Raw genomic sequence first — 22681 nt, 5'->3', positions numbered from 1 at the left:
TGTATGAATTTGCACCTGTTTAATTAAAGGTGTGATTTCATGCTGAGCTACTTAAACTGGTGCAGCTTTGTAAGTGGACACCTGTAGGCTAATGAGGGAGGTTTTCTTTCACTGTAAGTTGTTTAAGCTTATCTTGCAAAAGTGAATTAAAAGATGTTGACACAAACTGCTTTAGTGGCAAATGGTAGGTAATCTCCTTTCCTGGTACAGATGGATCTGAAAGAAGGCATTTTTTCCGCTCATTTAAAGTGCAAGTTCTATGTTCAGATGAGCTTTAAGATTTGTGCAATTTCTGTATCTTCTTCTGATAACTATTTTTTTTTCAAACAGCATACTGAAGATCTCAAGGTCAGAAATCTAAGTTCAGTTAAAAAGCTTAAAATATTTTATTTGTCTCTTTCTGAAGGTTGTTTTCTGTAAATAGAGGCCAATATCTGTTACTATGTAAGATTTGGTTATTTTTTGTTATTGTGGTTTGATGTGGAAAAGGAGAGGATATGAAGGAAAGGGAGTGATTATACTGATACTTTTGTGTATCGTTTCCTCTTCTGTTGTCTATTTTGCCCAAGAATTGCTGCTTGGAGAAAGGAACTGTAAAGTAAGAAGCTTGGTAGCTGGGCAACGGAGTCATTCATCCATTGCTTATTGAGGTGTGACAGACTAGCCTATATGCAGAAAGGATGAGGGAGGGGAATGTGGAAAAAACCAGATGTGATTCAGAGATGCATAATTATACTGATAGAAGATTTAAAAACCAAAGGGAAATGATGGATTAAAAACAAACTATTTGCATTCCTTCTGCAGATTTCCCCTTATTTCACTCAATACTGAAATGAGCAAAAGTGATTTACAGTTTTTCAACATTGTAGTTCATTTATACAAAAAACAAATATTGAAGAGGAAGCATTAGCAGCAGTCGTAAGACATATGGCATGTTAGCTTCCCCAGTGCTGCAGTGTTTGGCTTACTTCACAGACAGTAAGAATCAGGCTATAGTTCCTGTGATGCTGTTATCATAAATCTGTATTGCTTTCTTTTGCTTTCAGAAAGGGAGAAAGAAGATGGTTCTGCTTTGGAAATTCTTCATTTATAGCGAGGGGTCCTCTGAATGGGAGGGTGTTTATCAGGACAAAAGCACCGCTAAGGTCACAATGGCTTGAGGGAGTGGAGCACCATGGACTGTGGACAGACTGATAGGATCCTTCTAAAGACATCTGTAACTGCAAAGAACTTTTACAATCAGAAATTTTCAGTGTGATCTTCCTCTCATTAAGATCAATGGCAGGACTTCCACACACTTCTATGCTAGCAGGATCATATCTCACAGGTAGTAGCCATGACCCAGCGTGTGCTTTTTGAGGGATGCCTTTTTTTTCCTTTTTTGTACTTGTTAGTTACTATAACCAAAGTTTAAAGGGCTTCTCAGTCCTGGGAACTCCTATTGTGGTGCATAATCATAACCACTGAGATCAGGAGAAAAAAAAAACCCCAAGCACTGAAAATACTGCTGCCTTCTCTGTACTTCCTGTATCACCAGGTACATTTGCCACCTTACTTTTTGTTTTTTAATAATAGTTTTTGTAGTTTGTTTTCATTGTCACTTGATTACTTTGAACTCAGAACTCAATGGAGAGTGAAACGTGTGGCCTACTTGGATGAACAGGATTCCTAAGGTTCTTTTGGCTAGCACTTATTCTAATGAATGTACTTAAAAAAAATTAAAGTAGCCAGTGTTTGGGAGAAACAGCCAATTACTGCCGCAAAGCAGCCAATTGCATTATTTGCACCGTCTTTAATGCACCATGAGCTCTTTGTAGTTTAGAAGCAATGGAGACTGATAATTCATGCTGCTGGTGGAGTGGTGAATGATGTGGACATATTTTGTGGTCTGCCAACAAAAGTCTCCATTTTCTCATTATACAGGTTAAAAATACTCTTCTACAGAGAAATGCTCTTCTACAGACAGTAGAAATGAGATCTTTAAATGTACATAAGAAAGGATTGTACTTAGTTTTATGTAATCTTCAGTAGTAAATTAGTTATAAGAAACTGAACATGCTGCTTTAAAATTTCAGTGCATTACTGAATTTTTAGTCTACTTAACCACTTATATAGTTCTTGAACTGTATTCATAAAATGGCAGTGTGAGTTAGTTACGTACTATCTAGCATGTTAGCTATTCTGAATTACTTATATAGTCTGTGTTTTTATAACTAACACTGTAATCCCTAAAGGCCTGTTCTATATGGGGTCATTCATCACTGTAGCAAAAAATAAAACCTCCCTGTTACTTCTTTGTGAACTTGCATAGCCCGCAGCAAGCCTCCAAATGCATAATTCCTGTGTATTCCTAGTTCTTTGTATAGCTTCCTTGTAAATCTGTACAGTGCTAAGGTTGGACTTTCATAATTTTGTGCTTGTAAATTATTTTTATTGCTGTTTACTGACTTTGTGAAACTGAAAGGCACGTCATTTTTAAATTACCCAGATGGATCATTTAGGCATGTTGGTGGTCCATACGATGCACATGGAAGATTGAGAAGCATTTAGGAAGTATAATTATTTTACTTTATACACACTCTCTATGCAGTGTTTTAAACTAACGGTTGTTTTCCCTCAGCACTAAATCTGTAGTTGTGCCTATATATGTATATACTTATATATAAGTATGGTGTTTGTTTCTGTGGCATATATATGTATATGAAAGCATAAGCAAGGGTTTTTTTTTTTTTTTTCAGAAGTCTGTTGAAAAAATATAAGAACTGGAATTTGTTTAGTGATAGCATAAATATACTGGTCATCACTGTTATTTTTTTTTCCCCTGGGATTCAGTAGAATTGTAGAACAGAAGCATACCTGCACAGTGTACACTGCAATTTTTCTTGATTCCTACAATCTTTCCTGCCATTAAATACAATCTTTTCTTTATTCTACTGAAAGGAAAAAATAAAATGTGGTAGGCAAAGAATCAGTTGGTTAAACACTGTCCTGTATACTAACAGCATTACATATAGGCATGGTGACTACTAGAAAACACCTACCTTACACAGCATAACATGCCTTCTTTGTTTTAGCAGAAGTTCTGTAGCTTTGATATGTTTTAAATTCCAGTAGATAATGCGAATTTGCTAAGGTAACCAAGGTTTGGATGAAGAAGTAGGAGAACCAATCAGTAATTTATTTGGCAAAAAGACATTATGTACAGAAATCAATTACATACAAATGTAATCATGCCGTGATAATCTGATGTTTTTGAAGGAAATCTTCTAATTTTGATTAATAGTAGTTTCATTTACAAAAAGATGAATTTATATAGTTCTCTGAAATTATCTTGGGATCTGTAACTAAATTTTTACTTAATATTAGATAGAGGGGATAAAATAGCAGTAATTTATTTTCAGGGTAGAATGAAAATATAGTTAAGTCAGGAAGAAATTTATGGTTTGATTTATGTTAATATATGAAAAAGCTGAATAAAATGAAAGGCTACTTCAAAGAAAGGTTTGTAAGATTTTTGTCATTGTTGCTGCTCTGTTTTATTTAAGTCTAATATATTTTAGGCCATGATCCCAAAAGACTGGTTCTATTTATGTACCAGTAGTTCAGTGCATATATAAGTGCTTGCAGGACAAAAGGTAAACTAAAATCATGCATATCTGAAACAGAAACATTAAAAATACTTGCTCTCTGCCCTGACAATTTAGTTTAATTAATCTGGTACTCTTAATGTTAACATGCCGTTTCTCTTTTAAGTGTCATTCATTTACTTTGTCAGTCATGAAAGCCTAGTTCTGGACCAAAACCCTTTGCCTCCATGATGAAAAGCACTAAACCTGTACAAAATCATTGTGATGGTTTGAAGGCCACCTGAAAACTTTGAAGAGTAAATTTTCTTTTGGTAGGTTTGCTGGTTTAGGTATCTGTTCTCCAGCAACTAACATAAAGCTAGTATAGGCACAGCATGATTGCTAGCTAATCTGTCAAAACTGTGATCATGCTTTTATGCCAGCACTGTAGCACTTGCACAGTGAGTAAAAAGTAAATAAACTAGCCTGTTTGATACTCCAGGCTGAGCAGTGAGAATTGTTTAAATACTAATTCAATCAAATGAAAAAGGAGGTACATGTTTTCTTGACTATGCTTTGTGTAATCCAGATCAAATTTGTACTATCCACTAATGCACAGGTCCTGGTACTAGTCAATGTAGAATCATGGACTAAGTTACATGGTACAAGTTTTCCTATAGACAAGGCCTTAGTGGCAAAGAGCTCACCTTACAGCCCATTCATATCCTCTGTCTTACCCACAACGCTCTGATCATCTTTCCAATGTATTTGGATCCTGTCTAGTACTTCCAGACTTAAAAATAGGCATAAAATTAAATCAGAAGCAGTCCTGTTATTTCATGAAAAGCAGTAGAGACAACAGACCTAAACTCTTGCTTTCCATTCACTTTTAAAATATGAGCAATAATCTGTAATACTCTTGGTTTCTCATATGAATGAACTCTTTGTGATTATACTTGCTGTAAATAGCTGAGTACAGCCAAATGTTATTAGAAGAAAATACACATGACTTTAACGCCAAAGGGAAGGAAAAAAAGCAAGAGATGAAAGAGACTAGAGTTGTATAATTTTTCCACAACTGGGAAAATAAGACTGTAATAGTGTAGAATAAGAAGTAAAACTTTTTTCTTATGAGAATGACACCTGATCTTCAAACTTTTCTCTTTATTTTGAGGTTATAGAACCATTAGAACTTCCAGATTTCTTGAAGTTTCTGTTTATAACACTTTCTTTATCATACCTCATATCAGGTATCTTTTGTTTTATTGCTTTAAAACAATATTAAAATTATGAATATGAAGGATTTTTTACTTTGCACTACTTTTGCATAATTTGTAATACATCAAACTTGATGTGCTTTTTTATTGGAGGAGTTCAGCTGCTAAGCTTGCTCCATGTTAAAATATATTGTTGAGTCCCTATTGTAATTTTAGACCTTATTGTAATTTTATTCCATAAATAGAAATACAGTCTCTTTGAAATATAATACATGTCTTATAAACCTCTGTTATATTGGAGAATCATTAAACCAATTAGAGGCATGTTTTTCCTGACTATAATTTCCTTGAGACTTACAGCCTATAATTTATATGTAACTTAGTATGTAGCAAGACATTTGGGTTTCTTCTCTTTCCCTGCACCATTCTTAAAAATAAAATTGTCCCAGATGTTTAGATACAGCCCTTGAAATAGGGTCAGGCAGCACTGGATTTTCTTTACAAAAAAGCACTGTTGTTGCTATAGTAATAAGATTTGTTTATCCAATTTGCTAGAAATAGTCACAGTCACCATTTAGACGCCTTCAGCTCTGTCAAAATACCACAGTTGCTGTAATTTTGACAATTAGAATGGTGCATCCCACTTTGCTATTGTTTATACTATTGGATAATTGTCATCTAGTCACCTTTCCATTTTTCCATTGCATTTTTAAAAATATTTCATTTTTTTTCTTTCCTGTATTTCAAACTATTTTTTTTTCTTCTTTTAATTGTAAGCTAGGAGTTTTTCTACTTTGTTGAAGGGAATTTTAAATTTAGACAGAGGCTGGAACTGCTGAAACCAGCTTATTTATGTTCAGTTGGTTTTGGTTTACATTTGCTCTGTAAAGCTTATTCATTCATCCAGAACAGTTAAGTATGACTTGCAATGTTTGCCTTCCACATTAGTTCCCAGTCTTTAAATTTCTGTCATGCATTTGAAATGAAGACATGAGTTTTGGTGGAAAAATCAGGCACTCGATGTGATCCACTGTGTTAGACAGTTAATTACACTGCGTTGTGTAAGTAAAAACAAATCTTCAAAAACAAGAAAGAAGGAAAAAGATCCCATATACCAATAACCCTATCATTTGCTATTAGGGGCGAAACTGTGATTCTACTTAAACTGTTGGAAATGCTGCTGTTGACTCCAGAAGAATGTAGATTTCATCCTAGGGACCATCAGAACAAGGCAAAAGAAAATAAAATCAACTGTCTTGACTCTCTAATCTTTTCTGCTCCCACCCCCCAATCCACCATAAAAATGCTTTCTGATTTGGAGAAATTGAGGCAAAGGCAATTTAACTGGATGACAAAAGCCAACAGTATCAAAATACCTAACTTGGGACTAGAGTTTCGATTCTGCTCAGTATGAAGACCTGATTTACGATTAGGAGCTGGTAGATGCTAAAGTTATATAAGTATACAGGAACAGAAATGGTAGAACCTTGTTCCTTCTTCTGGCAGTGACTTAGAAGAAACAGAACTTCTTGGCACATAATAGTAATTTACCTACCTTTGCATTGGCCTTGAATTACTCTGATGAAAGTTTTGTTGTACATTACAATAATTAATTTAGCCCTAATCCTGAAAACCTTTTCATGTGTGAATTCTCATTTCTGAGAGAAGTTTCATTGCTAGAAAGCCACTGTGAGAAGATCATGAAGAAACGGCCAACCTTTAGAAAGGGACTTTATGTCAATACGATTCTTGAGTGAACTATGTTGCCGTGTGTCGTGGGGGGCAGGGGGAGGGCTGCTTTCTTATGGAAAGGACATTCACGAGTGGCCTGGTGTTTTATTTTGTGAAAATTTTGCATAGAAAGGAAAATGCATGTGCCCTTTTCTATTAAAATATAAAAGATCCCTTTTAGATCAATCTGCATCTTACACTGCTGAATGTCATTGCTGCAGCACTGTAGGAATTAAAAAGCAGCTAATTGGCAAATTGCCGAAATGAACTGTGTAGGAAAATTAATAAACAAATGACTCTGAGTCATTCTATCTGCTAGCCCTTCTTTAGCATCCTGAAGCAAATTCCTTGTCAGACTATTAGACTGACATAGTTCTCCAAACAATGTTGGACCACTTCCGTGAAAAGGCCTTGTATAGAAATGTCAAGCTTGCAGGCTCTCATTTAAGAGCCACCATATATATGCTTTCTATTTCCAGGACACCCATGGAATAAATCTTACAGCTTCAGTTGCATAGTAGGTCCCTGTGGAATCTCATTAGCATCTTTCTAAGTCACTTATTGTCATCAAAATCCTTAATGACTTTGCTCAGGATTTCATTAAGTTAGAAGCAAATCTAATTAGCTTCTTGGTGTTAACCAGAAGGGCCCTGTAGCTCTTTCTCTGGACCAAAGAAAGACTTCACTGACAAGATAAAATTAATGTCTTCACCTTTCAAGGACACTTGGCATTTAGGGGACACAAACACTGCTAGACTCTGTTCTAAAGGAATCTTTGGAAAGGAAGCCATATTCCTAGGGGGTTCCTCTTGTAGCTCTCAGTAGTTCCTTCAGGCATTCATGGCCTAGTTTTTCAATTTAAAAGTTTCTTGTGTAGAATAGACAAACTCCCCAGTCCTTTTATAAGACAGGATGGGTTGCTCAACCATCCTGTCAATGCAAGCAGGCATGTGACAAATCTCTTTCCAGCTCTTTCTTCAGAGAAAGCAGGGGTTCAAACTCCAGGAACTGCTGATTTATGTATTTATACACACACACATGATATATGTGTATATATGTGTGCATGCACATATGTGTATACATATGTTTAATATAAAAAATGTTTTCTCTGAGTAGTAGTTCCTAGTCCTACATAATCTCCCCATTAGAAATTTTTTTTTCTAGATACCATTCAGCATCTCCTAAAAAGGCTACTATAAAGAGAGCCCTGCCAGAATAAGCAGTTACGAGGGTTTATCCTCACTTGGGCTGTCCTAATAATACGTCAGAGACATTGTGTCAGAGAAAAGTTAACCATGGTTAACTGAATGTTGTGACTTCTTGCCAGTAGCTTACTTAGATTGGACTCTCTGGAACCGTAGTTTTTCTGTAGTGGTTTGACACACTAACAGCTGTCCAAAGGCCTTGTCCTTCTTGCAACAAACCTGGCATAGCTGTGCACTTCTGTAAACTGCGCAGGAGCCACGTACACTGCTATTGGGACTTTTTGTGTGGGTGTCACTCCTCTGCAGCATGAACAATTGTTCAAATACTGTCACTGGAAAGAGACAGTTTTCCAGACAGTACTGTCACAGTTCTGACAGTTTAGAGCATTGGCTCTGTCACATGTCAGGCCATCTTGTTCATACCCAGAGGCTCCTGAAGTGCTACTTTGCTGCTCTTGTCACCTTCTCCCCAATGATTGCTGATGCAAGCACAAGTAAAAGGGTTTGAATACACAGCTGGAGACCCGGCAGGAAAATGCATTCAGCCCCTTTACTAGTAACCCTTTTTTAGATTGGGTTAAGGTAACTGACAAGTCTCAGCAGAGAAAGAAGCAAATAAAGAACAGGAACTACAGCACTTGCAATGAGTGCAGTAATGAACATAAGAGACTGAGGGTTCTCACTTTCTTCTGTGATGTCCCTCCACCTTTACTTCCTTGTGTCATGTCACTCCATGTTCCAGACATGAGCTTCCAGGCCTAATGCATTCGTAATGCAACCCAACAGCATTTGCAGAGCCCTATGGATCTTTATATATGAAAGAGCTAACAGGAACATCTATTGGAGCATATTAAGCCTACAAGTACAGATTGGTGAAAATAGACATACTAACTGTGGATAGGTATACCTGCTTCAGGGAGCTGCACTTGTGTCGGGGAGCTATAGCAAAAGATGTGGTAGAGACAGCAACAGGCAAGTCCTACATTGCTTGAAGAGAACACTGAATCTGGATACAGTACACCTCATTGAAGCAAAGTGGCTTATGAGCCAAAAACCTTTTCTGATACTCTGGCAAGCTTATGTCCAGTTAGTCATTGACTACTATTGCAATCAGTGAGGGCAACAACTAGGTTAACAAAAAAAAAAAAAAAACAAACAACTTTTGTATTGCTACCCAGAAGTACGCATTTGGCACAAATCTGGTGGATGCTGACTATCTTTTCGGGTGATCACTTGTGTGAGATCCCTTATAAAAGAACTGGTGAAACCAGTTTCAAAGATTTTGTGTTGTATTCTAGCAGGTGGCTAACGGTAGCCAACGAGTGACCATCATTTTGGAATATTGCCCTTAGGGCTTTCATAGAATACTTTCATAGGTTTAAGACATGGGTTTAAACACATATTACATACTCCAGAAGCCTGTTTGTAGGAAGAACTCTGGGAGCAATTCACAAGAAAGAAATAAAATCGGTTCCTACTCCATTCTGGGATGGGATTCTGTTGACTGTGCACCTGAGCCTGAAAGTAATCCATTGATGTTGAAATAAGTGGTTGCTGCTGCTTCGCTTCCTCTGACAGCTGGGATTTAGTTTACCCAGCAGTCCCTGCTGATCTCATGACTTGACCCCATTTGAACTACTAACAAGCTGCATGAAGCTCAAGAGCCACATGTTAGCTGCCTCTGCTCCAAACTACAGCAGTCTCTAGGTGGGCATCTAGGTTTCTAGACAAACCTCTGGCAACACCTCTGCTCTAGAATCCAGGAAATGTCAAACTCAAATGCAGTTACTATGATAACAAAATTAGATCCTTGTTAGCCCATCACCAAAGGGCACCCCATTTGATTGCTTGCAATAGTTTCTAAAGATTGCTACTAATATGGTACTGGGTTTTGCAGCTATAGGAAATTTCCATTGGCTACTTAAGCTTTAAAAGATTAATTGCAGAAGTGGTGTTTCAGGACAGGGCTAAAGTGAAGTGTGAGGATGATTCAGCAAAACTTGGCAATATTTTTAATGAGGACAGTGGTCTTTCTCTAGAAACTTCAATCATCTAGATGCCCAGACTCTAAAAATTGCCAACTGTTTATTGGTATTTTTAACAATTAATTCCTTTATGAAATTATGGACTCTTCCTTCCATCATAAGTAGAGAGCATTCAGCACATTGTGATCTCATAAAAATAATAAATATAAATATAGGTTTAATTAAAAGGAATGGCTGTCATTTGCCAACACGGGAAATAATATAAGTAAGTATGATTACGAGCTTTTCAACTGTAAAGTCGTCCTTTTGGGATCTGGTGCATAATCATAGTTGAACGAAGTCAATATAGCTATTACCTGGAAATCCGCAGTAGCAGATGATGAACTAGGCCTGGACATGTGAGGGGAGTAAGACACTCCCTTTGATATGCTCACACTGGAAGAAAAGAGATAAATCAGAAAACCGTTTAGCATCCATATTAGATCCTATTTATAGCAGGCTCCAAACTCATGTGGTGGGGTAGACTGTTTAAAAATGGTTGCATTGTGAAAATCAACAAAGATGATGAGGATAATAAAAACTGTAATCATACCTTTATGAGGATATAATTAGATAGCTTCCACACTGTTTTTTGGCTACTATTTAGCTGTGCTCATAATAGCTATATTAAAATTAAATTCCTGCATGATTATTTGTAGGTTGGGCCTTTACTTGAATGTGAAAAATCTGAGTGCTAGACAAAATCTTTCTTTCAGTTTTGATCTCTAGATCAAAGGTTACTTTGATAGCAAATTATAGACTAGTTTAGTGGTGCTCCAGCTACTGGGTTAAAAGTTAAGGCATTAATTTCTTGATATTTCAAATAAATTCAAATAATACATTAGGTAACAAACATGGAAATGAGCAGTGCAACGATATTACAAATGAGATGCTTCTGAATATTAACACATTATAGGAAATGTCACAATCTCTTTATATGAATTAGAGCACAGTTACTTTACGTATTTGCTCCAAGCAGGAGAAGAGGAATGTCTTCTGTCTCACAAAGCCAGGGGTAAACAAACCCACAGCATCCTATAAAGTCCAACACAATTGTTGAATCTTGAGTTCCTGAATCTCTTTACAATGAAGAATAGTGAATGCTGCAGTTTACAGTCCTGTCATCTTAGTTTTCCCTATAGCCTATAGTAAGGCCTGCAGCTGCGTATTTACACCCTTTCAGACAAAAAGATCACATGATTCACTCAAGTATGTCTAGCTGCAACAAATGCATGCCAATTCTGGAATGAAGCTGTGCCGTGAAACGGTTAACATTATTACCAATTAGGTGGTTATAATTAGTTTTCACAGCTGAAATCCCATGTATCGGAGAAATTCACACAATTTACTGTTGTTGTTTCAATCTGTTTGATTGCCAGATCAAAAGATAACAGTGCTTCAGTTTACATTGTTGTCAAGGACAGATGAGGTGCTGAGAACTGAAGGGCTTCCAGCAGAAAGTTGCCCAAACATCTGTGGCAGAGCTGGCAAACAGAGCCAGTTTTCCTAGCTGCCAGTCCACTGTCCTATCCAGTAATGTGTTGCATTATTACAGCATGATTTGAATTATGGGAGAATTCCTATCTCTTGCCACTGGTGATAGCTGAGAGCTATTGTGTTAGCAGCTCAGCTGAGGGATTATTCAACTAGCATATTCCCAGGGCATAACAAGCCATGGCCCCGTCCACAGTTTTTACACTATAAAGACATGCTACAATAAATTAATTTTAATGTTTTTAAATAATGGGAAGAACTGTAAGGTGTCTTTCAAATGTGCTACTTGCTGGTTAGAGATCAAATAAGTTCTTTAATGGGGCCAATGTGAGGACGGTGTGAGGCTTCTTTAACCCAGCCATGGGCTGATCCACAGCCAACTAGCACACTAAACCTTTCCAGCTCAGGCCTGCTTTCTCATACAGGAGTTGACACTGTGGGATCTGGTCCAATGGTATAAGTTCATTTCATACACGCATCTTTTTTTCTATGCTAGATGAATGAGATCTATGTGCCAGAGGTTCATGTACCTTATACATGAAGGTGAGGCCTTATGATCTAACCTGTAATTCAGAAATGTTATAAAGTAGTAGTACTCAAATCTGCTAACTAGAAAAAATGATATTTTTAAAAATTGTCCAGCAGTATAAGCATACAGGAATAAATTCCTCAAGCAACCTGACTGACTCCCGGTAGATAATATTACACTGACATTGCATGATTACTCTTTATTATCCTAGAAACACTTCCGTATCTGCAGCTACAAAACTGTTGGTTTCTGTTGTTATGCCTTATTCTGACAGCTTTGCAGCTTGATAGCTAAAATTTGCCTATGGCTAAAACTTGCCTGTCTGAGAATAAAAGACTTCTTAAAAAAGTGAGAAAATAACTGAACAGGCCAGCTCCTTGGCCCTGGCACAGCATCTCCGAGGGGCTGTGGAAGCATGAGGCAAGGACTGTGGAAGCCTGTGCAAGGTCTGCTGCAGAACTGCCTCCGTGGGGCGAGGACACATCCACCTGGCTCGCCAGTGCAGGTAACGTGGCAGTCTGCTGTGCAAGCAGCCAAGGGGACCTCAGAACAGCCCTGAAGCTCACACAAAGGCATGTTCCCCATTGCCCTTCCCTCAGCAGGTCATTCAGGTCCTGTTTAAATTGTTCTTGACACCCTGTCATCTCCCTGCCCTCGCTGTTCGCTTCTGCTGTCCCCCCGTCGGTTTCCCCTCCCAGACCCTCCCCAGCGGGGCCGAGGGGTCAGCTGTACCCTCCTGCCGACCAGGGAGAGGAGGGAGTCGACCTCCACCACCACATTTGGGGAGGTCGTGTTAACTGCCACAGATTTCCTTTCGAGTTTGGCCATGCTGACAGCTGGGCTGGGATATCTAAGGGGATGGTGACTTTGGATGGCAGGAGCAAGGTGGGAAACACTTATGCTGGTTCTGGCTCTGAGAAAATGGCAATATTGAACTATTTCCCAGTTTATGGCTAGGAACCAGCACTATTCCTGGCTATTATAGCATCAGCCCACTGGTGGAGATAAAAGGCTACCTTTATCCCTAACCTGTTTCTCTTCACCCTGGCCTGAGCCTAATGCAACTTTGTCAAAGGTCAGATTTGAGGCTAACAGCTTTAGAAATACCAGGCTGCACAGAATAGTAAGAGCATCTCTGTATTGAGAGTTGTACCACCATAACTAAACAGGTATAGTTAAGTGATGTAATGCACTGATATGGATGAACTTGCACTGTTACAGAGTCTTATTTTTTAAAAAAGCAAAATAAATCTTCAGATATAAGTAATCCTTATTTGCTTAAACTGTGCTGTGTTTGAGCATGTACTTAAAACTTTTAGTAAAAATCCCAGGACTTTTTCTCTACTCTTCCCTCTCCTCACCTTGGAAGTGCCAAGGCAAATGTCTGCATGTCTTAGACTCATTACATTTGACTAAGTTACAGGTGGGTTTGTAGACTGTATATATGGACTGTATCTATTTTGAGCCTGCAATCCTTAATCATGTGAGGTGTGAGTATATGAGTAAGAGTGAGAGGGAGTGGGGTCTGCCTGTACAAAAGTACATGAAAAACTAACAAGCAAATCAAAAGTAGATTTAGCATTTAGAAGAGCAGATAGTATGGAGAAACAATAAAGATTTTTTGGAAGTATCGTGGGTATAGAAAATTTAAGGCAAAAAAAGTGTATTTCAGAGCTAAATCAAGCACAGGAGAGCTTATTTATCAGCAATGTTGCTTTAGAATGGGCTTTAAAAATCAAAAAAGAGAAGGAAGATGTACGTAGAAAGCTTGCTGAAGTAACTTTAGTGGCTTAATCTAAATCAACAAAAGCCAGGAAACAGAGAGTTAAGATTAACTCATTTTGTTTTGCCTAGAGATTTCGGTAGTCTCCAAGCAGTGGGCGATCTCACATACCACATACTTCGTGCTGCAATAATTAGACACACAGGGCTAAAGATGGAATTTCAGCCTCTTATTAGAAAGCAAGAAAGAAGGAAAGAAAGAAAGAAAGAAAGAAAGAGCCTGACTTCTGGGCTAGCTTTTAATGTTATGTTAAGGCTTTTGCAAATATTTCCATTGTACTAGTTTGATTCCTCATCATGAGTGTGATTTACATTTCATTTGGAAAGAGTATAAAATATTAATTCAGATAGCCTCCTAGCTATGTTAATGTTTTGATTGGCTTTTTAAAGGTTCATGTTACTTTAAACCATTTTACACATCATCTTTTTAAAACATACTGCGTATAGTAATTTATTCCAGCTGCTCATGAAGTATTGGACTGCAGTATATGTTGCTGCTGTTACAACAAATGCTTCAGAAATCCTCATTCAGTTTGCTTCACAATATGCACAAGAGATAAATAGCAGCTGTATTGTAGGCTGATGAACAACCAGATAGCACACTGGAAGAAATCATCTCTAAATATAAACTTAAGCAAAATTATTTCTATTTTTATTCCTTTCAGCAAGAAAAATGGTGATGGGTTCACTGAGATAATTTTTATATTGGTGTTAATTTTTGCCAGGACCTTTAAATACCTCAGTACTAATTTGTGAGTAGACCATTTATGGCACTTCTGTAAGCTAGATTTCTCCAGCACAGGGAAGCAGATGTACAGTCAGGAGAGCTTCTCTCAAAGTTCTCTTTGGTGGTGGAAACAGGACGTGGCCACTGCAATCCAGCTCTCCCAAACTGGCACGTGGCCCCTTCTAACTGAGACTGAAAATGGGCAGAGCAAAACAAAGATTCACAAAGAGCTGTGACTGATGTTCCTATTGCCCTTGCTGTCCCTTGCACAGACTTCAGCTACAGCAGGGAAACAGACCCAAACTCTCTTTCTTTATACACCTTTAAAATGCTTTCAGTAGTTGTAAGGCTTTCTGTTCTGTGGTGGGACAATGCATCTCACCCCATCCTTCCATAGTCATGTTTGTGAGAATGGACAAGCAGCTCTGGTGAGAAGACAGAACGGGAATACAAATTGGCTATAATGATGCATATTTGAGAAGAGAAAAAACAAGCAATCCAAAAAAAAAAAAATATTGCTGTGATTCATTGTCTATGCAAATGAACTAACCTTCTGTTCTTATTCACTTATGCCAAGTTTTATTATTTAACTCTATTGCTTAAACTGGGAAAGGTTGCTAGAAGAATTTACATCCGCTGTCCAACCACAAAATAAACTATTCAATGCAAATTTTGTTTTTTTCAGACAAATTCTACTGTTAGGCTCTATTATATCATCTAACAGGACACCAAACCTTAAAGACTGAAATCAGGCTTCCTGTTCATAGTGTAAAGTGGAATGTAGGACTTGTTCTGAGCTAGCAAGCTGGTGCTCACTGTGCTGGTTTGCTAGCTGAAAAAATATAACGGAGAGATGTCATTTGGTCACTGTTAAATACTACCTGAGAATTTACAGCAAACAGGATCAACAGATTAGTATCTTTCCATGCATCTGACAGTCTGCTTACCTGCCTGTGGCACTCTGAGTCATGGTAGAAGGATAATGCTGATGGAGTTGAAATGTTAGTGGATTACCTGTGCGTTACGTGGCATATTAAGTGAAGGATTTTTGGCAGTTTCTACACTAGAATTAAACTGGAAAACATTGCAGTGCATAGTATTTGACTTAGCACATTCTTATTTGGCTAACTGAAAGGTTATTCTTTCGATTCAGATTTGATTCATCTAGCTATTGCTTCATAATCATGTGGTCATTTGTCATGTGGCAGGTTACATTTATCATTGTGTGGTGGTCCTTCTACGTTTTAATTCTATATATTCAGACAAGAAACCAAATAAAGATTCTTTTTCTTTGTGCTTTATGACATAAATTACAAATACTTTTTCCAATCATTTTTTCCCCAAGAATCTTAGAACTCTGATTCAGGAGTGGGGGTACCTTACTTCAAGATAATTTAAGTGGTTCCTGCTCTCAGTTGCTGGAGGATTAGCTTAGCTACTCATGAAGCAGCAGCTGAACTGCTGTAGTTTTCATACTAATGTATTAATTGATTTTGATTTTCCTTGGGCTGTAATTTGCATTGTTTCAGTAGCTGCAGGTGGGTCATCCTTACTGCAGGAGTGGAAACATGGAGATGTCAGGAAGATGTGGAAGAACACAGAAATGTGAAACCTAAAAGCTAACCCAGGGGAATCTGTCCACTCTCATGATTCAAAGCTCTCAAGCAGAAAACCATTTGCACAGAATATTCTGTCACTTTAGCTGAAGGGGAAAATAGGACAAAGTAAGACAGCTGTATGAATTAATCTAGAAGACTTTAACTTAAAATGTTCTTTAATTTTTTGTGTGCTTGTTCCTTCTTAGTAGAACCCAAACACAAATATTTGTGCTGAATTTTCTGAAAGATTAGCTTATTTTTTTAATGTGTGACCAGAGCGGGAGAAAGACAGACATTAGAAGTAACCGCTGTGGCCCCAGACCCTTGTGGTCATACTATGAGATTACATTCTCATTAAAAATAAATAATAAAAGTATATGTTGTCATCATGAAGAAAAGCTTGAAAATGTGAATGGAGCATAAATCGATGCATGGAAAAGAAGTTTTCCTGTATTGCCAAGATACATACTCCAACTTGTGTACTTACACTGGTGTAGTCTTCTATGGAAGTAAGATTGCCTGTGCCAGCTGAAGAAGGCTTTAGGTTAAGCCAAAAACTCAACGCTCTTACACCAATATAGTATCATCCTTGGATGGAGAAGGTACAAGTAGATGAAGCCTTCCTGTAACTTCTGGCTCTGCTTCTTCCTGCATTGCAGACTAAGTAGGCAGTGACAGTGGGGCTCTTTGTGGGGACACCGTGAGCACCTCTTCATTCCCCTGCTCCTTGCAGCCTCTTCTGACCCTTCAGTCACTGAAGCTGCAGTTTCAAATAACCAGAGAAAACTGTGAGGATCATGGCAGAGGAGACGACAGCAGTTGAGCTACGAGAAAACAGTCACACTAAAATCCTGTGTACATTAAATGAGAGACGTAGGATTTGAAAATGCAATACAGGAAATCCTAAGACGTGTAGCAACCCTAAGAACATCAAATTGATATCTGCATGGCTGTGCAAGTATACCAAAAGAATGGCTTTACTTAAAAGTACATTGAGAAGTCCTTGGCTCCAGAGTATACGTAAGCGATAAAGCGGAAAGCAGAACAAACAGCTTCATCATCTTAACTCTGAAAACTGTAACTCCAGGAGGGTCACCAGCATTGTCCTAACAGAGGCTTTTAGAGTCTGGCATAGGGCTCGGCTGCTGCAATTTATCGAAGGGAGTGTGGGCAACCTGTTTCCTCTGTTTCTCTTCTGTAGCATGTTTAGTGCTCCATCATCTAGGGCAGACCCGGTGTGCTCAGAAGCGGGACTGGCAGTCCAGTCACCAAGGAAGAAGCCCTTTAGTTTGGCCAAAGAGAAGCATCTGTCAGGTTCTCTCCCCTCTGGCCTCATTTTCCTCTGGGAAACCTGAGATGAGTTTTGTGTAATGTTTTCTGTTGCCTGTGTCAGCACATAAAACTGTGCAGCTTTCTCGCCAGGACATCTCAGATTTGAAATGTTAGTCCTCCAAAATGCTCTCTTACACACATTTACTGCTGTAAGAATTAAAATTTTATCCTCCTAAGGCTGCTTATGGGTAAGGGTTAAAAATATTGGGCTTTATGCTCCCCTTTTTAGTATTACAAAAAATTTTGAAATACTTCTTTTAAGCTTACTTTTCATCTCAAATGTATCAAGAATACCAGTTTTAGTCCTGCCTGATATTGCTGAAGAACTCTGTTGGGTGAAAAGGTATGTCTGAGAGCTGCACATTGGGCTTTTATACCATAACTGAAGAGAGGGTGACATCTTCAAATAAAAATAATTCTTTGTTCTTTTCTCTTTGTTGTTCTATATCACTCTTTTTCCAGAGAATTCGTTAGACACTGGAGTTTAGTAAGTGCCAGAAAGAAAGGATGAGATTAAAACAGTAACTGAAATTCTTTATCTTCTGAACTAATCAACTTTCAGTCTTGTCATTTCCAGCAGTCTTCCAAGTGCCAGGATGAACAAAAATTGGAGTCTTTTTCCTTTTCTTTCTTTTTTTCAAATAAAACTGGACACACATTCTTTTATTAACCATCTCTGGGGATGTTCTGCAGGTTGAACCCTTTCTGGTTGTTTCTGAAATGACTGGCAGTTACATAGTAGGTTAGCAGAGTTTCTAAACATGATGAAAAACCTGATAATCTTTTTAAGGTTATTTTTTCCATCCCAGCTGGCTCCTTCGCAGTGGAGAGTTAAATTGAGCTTTAACACACTGTTTAATTAATTACTCTGTCATATGTTGCAAATTTTTCAGGTTCAGATAAACCAAAGTTCTGTGCACTAGGATGCTCTGATGTTTTTTCCAGCCACCTGAATATATTCCTGCTCTTTTTTCCCTCCTTTAATTTCTTAGTATTTTCATGCAAGGCCTAGCTGACTTGATAAGGGATTGGGAAATTGGTTTGCATATCGCTGTGCAGTTTTAGAACCTGAAGTGAATTATTTTGAAGTGTAACATTGGCAAAAGCCTTTGAAACTGATATTTTGACCTGTCTACCATCTTCTTGGAGTAAAGGGTGATGGAAGGATATAAGAGGTTAGTGAGAATCTGGTTCCTTGTGTATCTTCTAATCTCAACTGATTTTAGTCCCTTGCAAGTGGACTACTAGAAAAGCCTGAATAAAAGATAAAACTATCTTCAAATAATGTTTCTGCTCATGTGGAAAGGGAAGGATCCTCAAGGACCTTGAACATGCGCTAGAGGAGAGAAACTGTAACAATAAAAGCTGAAAATACTCTGAAGCCACCCGTTTCTAGTACTTGGGAGGCTATCCTTCGCCAACATTATTCCTGCTTAGATGACATATTTTTCCTTGACATTTGTTTACATAATATCTACTAGGTTAGGCTCAGGGTTCTTCTGTCTGCCTCTGGCTTACTGTCTTCAAAAGTTTTGCATTTCATTGTTCTGAAGGAGGCAGGAAAGCTTCTCACAATCTGTTAGGGCTAATCTAATACTTGCCTGGAGGGTTTTTCAGTGATGCAAAGTATTTTCTTCAGCTAAAGCTTTAGTTATTTAGCTGGATTCTAGAATTAGATGTCTTAAGAGAAATTTTATCCTCAGAAGAGGTCTAATTGAAAGTTTTCCATCAAAACAGTGTTCTCTAGAAGAAATATTGATTTTTCAACAAAGAACTGAATACACAGCACTCAAAATATTTTGATTTGGCATATGCTGTTAGATACGTCATGTCTCTATTTTTCAGTGGAGCCAGTTGCCCTGAAGTATCAAACCAAAGATTTCCAAATTTCTTGCACTGAGGTCACAGCACATTATGGGTGAGGTAGAGCCGTTAAGGAGTTTGGCCCTGAGAGAACACAGTCAAGACACATGAGACTACTTCTGGTGACTCATGACGGCAACAGTTCAAAATCAACTCTTTTGCTTTAAATTGAAATATTTTGTTTTTCACCACAAATGAAAAGTTTTCAGTGAAAAGCATCCTATTTTCCAAATCATTTTTGCCTCAGATCCATTCAAACAAATACTGCTGAAGAAACTGGATTTGCATAAACATATCCTAAGGCCAGTATCTGAACTGTAGTAGTGCCTGTTCTGTTAACTGATTTTGTTTATTTTTCCTGTGTGTTGGTTTGCATGATGAACACTGACCTCTGTGTTAAATAACAGCATTCCTTTATGATATACTTTTTATAGTGCATATAATCATAATCTTACCCTACACTCAAAAAACAATTTCTTGAAAAGTTGTTCAGCTCTTTTTGGTAATTTGAAGAGCCTCGAAGAATGCTGTCTGAACCTGAGGTGATTCTAAATTTGGGAATAGTCAGATATGAGACTTGCTTCTAGATTTACAATATTCATCTATGCTTTTATGTATCCAAGGAATTCTTCACAGGTAAACAATGTAACAATGTTTTGTTGCAGAAAAAAAGTGGGATGAGGACAAGGATGAAGGAAGTTTGTACTGCCGCAGGAAAACACAAGTGATATGGTGATGCAGTGATGATGTCTATGGTGATGACCACTGATATCAATAAGAAAATGCTCCTTGACTTCCGCAGGGTCAGATTCCACCCAATCTATTCAGTTTCCACTAACTATGTAGATCAAGGGGCAGGGGCAGGGGCAGGGGCAGGGGCGGGAAGGGAAGGGAAGGGAAGGGAAGGGAAGGGAAGGGAAGGGAAGGGAAGGGAAGGGAAGGGAAGGGAAGGGAAGGGAAGGGAAGGGAGAAAGAGAAGGAAAAGAGAAAAAAGAAAAATGAAAAAAGGGTTAAAAACATACTTCTATGTTTTGCTAAGAAGACATGAAAATATCTGTGAATTTAGCTCTTTCTTTGCTTAAATTCTTAAGTTGGAGACTCAAGCCTTGTCTATTTTGCATGAAAATGTATATAATTGGAGAATGAGCAGGCTTATGACCTTATATATATCCAGAAAGTGCTTTAAAATCTCCATATCAAAGCTGGAAAGGAAACTCAAAGATTACAATATATTCAAATCACAAGTCAAGCCACTCTGCATTCCAGAACAGTGGAAGAATTAGCACATGAAACTGGAGGACTGGTAGCCAACACTGTTAAGATGGATATCAAATAGATAGTGGTGCTTTGTGATTGGAAAACAGTGTATCTGTCTAGTTATCCGAGCAACTACATTCATACAATCCCAATAGTATACTGGACCCTAGAACAAAATTGAAAGAAAGAATAATAAGGTATGGACATAAATGAAAAATTATATAAGCAGCATATTTTTTATCTGACATAGAATGGGCCAGACTTACTTGCCATCCTTCTCTGATAAGAATGTTAATGTTTTAGGTAAAAGATGTGTAGTAGATCTAATCTCTTTGGACTTAAATAAAATACTGTTTATCATAATGCATTGAAAATCACCCCTAATACAAATCATTACGTATTAAACTGGTGAATATAAACATTAGTGTAAAAACTTGTAAAATGGGAAAGGAACAGGCTACAGGGATGACCATGGTTTGTGCTGAAAGAACTATTGAGTTGAAGCTTTGTCACCAGCAAAGTTGCGCAGAGATTGGTTTTGGAAGCAGTGCTATTTAATACTTTCATTAATGATCTTGGCACAAAAAAAGGAAGAGTGAAATAATGAAATTTGATGATGATGCAAAATTGGAAGCTGCTGTCATTTTGGAGAGCATCACTATGAATACCATACACAATGAAATGGATGCATTTGAAGACTTGAGCAATAGAAATGGGACTTAATGCAGAATGTTATGTATAAATCTGATTACCTGTGATAAGAGAAAAAAAAAAGTCAGATCAGAATAGATGCATGGAAAGGTTCAGGATGGAATGACAGTTATTGCTATGAAGTGGAATGGTAACTACATGAAAGAAATCATCACTTGCTTTACTTAGCTTAGCACAATGCAGTGTGAGGGGACTGCGCCCTCTAAGTTGATCAGAGTCAGTGTCCAGGAGGCAAAAAGAGCTATTTTAAACTAAGGGGCACTGTTGGCAAAAGAACAAATGGATTTAAATTGGCTGTGATAAATTTAAGCTGGAAATCATAAGAAAGTAAAAACTTATTTATGTCTTCTTTTGGGTCGGCTTGAACTGTAAACATCCAGAAAAGGCTTTTCTATTGATCTCAGATGTTAAAGAAAAAATAAATTGGGGCTTAGCTGTTCACGCAACATATTCTATTCTTATTGCTCAAGAACTTGTTGTCTAAAGCAGCTGCTATAAATACAGGAGTGCAGTTCAGTGTCATCAATTCAAGCAATGGGTGTTCCATTAAAATGAATAAAAGGACATCCCATGCTCTATTCTCATACATAAGCTAATTTTTCTTTTGTTTTTGGTAACTATATTTTGTAAAAGCTCTGAAACATACGTTGGCTGATGTCAAGAAAATGATGTCTCTTTGATGAGATCATATATGTTTTAAGATAATATTTCTAAGTCAAAAGAATTGTTGCTTTCATGAAAGAGTGGAGCAACCAGTTGTTGCATATCAGTTTCCGTTATCTTGAACTGGCATGATCTTGCAAAAATGTCATGGAACAAAATTTTAAAGAAGTGTTTCAGCCTTCAGGACCAGATTTTAATTTCTTTCGCTCCAACAGCACTGAGGACAAAAGTACCACCGACATACAAAGGTTGAACTAAATAGATGCTGTGATACTTCAGCCACAAACTGAAGAAACCAGTAGCTTTATTTCCATGCATGAAAAACCATAACACATGACGATCATTAGCAATATTACTGAAAAACTTTGCCACTTCCTATCACAACAGCTTTTGTCATTTTGACAGGAGGTTACAAGTCCAGTGTACATGTTAAATTTACACAGTGTGAATGATATGTTTGACAGTTCAGGTACGTTATTTAAAACAGTGATAAGAAATGACAGGATTGTCCAGAAACTGAGATGGAATTTTAAACAAGAATCATCTTAACCCATACTGTTGGGCTTGAACTACCAAGGGAATAGTAGTATTCTAGGCCTTACCTACACAAAAAGCTGTATTGTTTTAATCATATTAGTGTAAGTAAACAGTAACCATCTCATTTGCCCACAGATAGATTAGAGAGTTAAAAGAGTAGGACTTTCTGATTCTGGCAGATATTACTGAGACAGTTAGGGTGCAGTCCAGGCACAAAGTCTCATGGATCTGACAGATAAGCACCCTCCAGCAGTGGTGGAGTGATAAGCAGCTGGGGACAGGCTGAGGAAGTAACTCCTTCAACCAGTCCAAGTGGGCCCAAAGAACACTTTGGTCTATAGCCTTTGCATATGAACAGACATGCAGCTGTACGTTAAAAGTACAGCTGCAGCTGTTATTGCCCCCAGCCATCTGGGGGCAATCTCTCCGACAGGTTTCAGCTTGA

General features: G+C 37.8%; 1 long non-coding RNA gene across 1 annotated transcript in view; it reads right to left on the bottom strand.

Annotated features, from left to right (window-relative positions):
• Positions 1–3149: 3149 nt before the first annotated feature.
• The window catches only part of LOC135324315 (uncharacterized), a 61405-nt gene continuing 41873 nt past the window's right edge, over positions 3150–22681 (bottom strand). The window contains exons 4-5 of the long non-coding RNA XR_010385684.1: positions 16361–19906; positions 3150–10139 (exon numbers count right to left, since the gene is read on the bottom strand). This is a non-coding gene — a long non-coding RNA (uncharacterized LOC135324315). The remainder of the gene's footprint in view (positions 10140–16360; positions 19907–22681) is intronic.

Source organism: Dromaius novaehollandiae, chromosome W, assembly GCF_036370855.1.
Source record: "Dromaius novaehollandiae isolate bDroNov1 chromosome W, bDroNov1.hap1, whole genome shotgun sequence".
Classification (NCBI taxonomy): Eukaryota; Metazoa; Chordata; class Aves; order Casuariiformes; family Dromaiidae; genus Dromaius; species Dromaius novaehollandiae.
The sequence above is the reverse complement of the archived record's forward strand: the minus strand, read 5'-3'. Positions and strand labels throughout refer to the sequence as shown.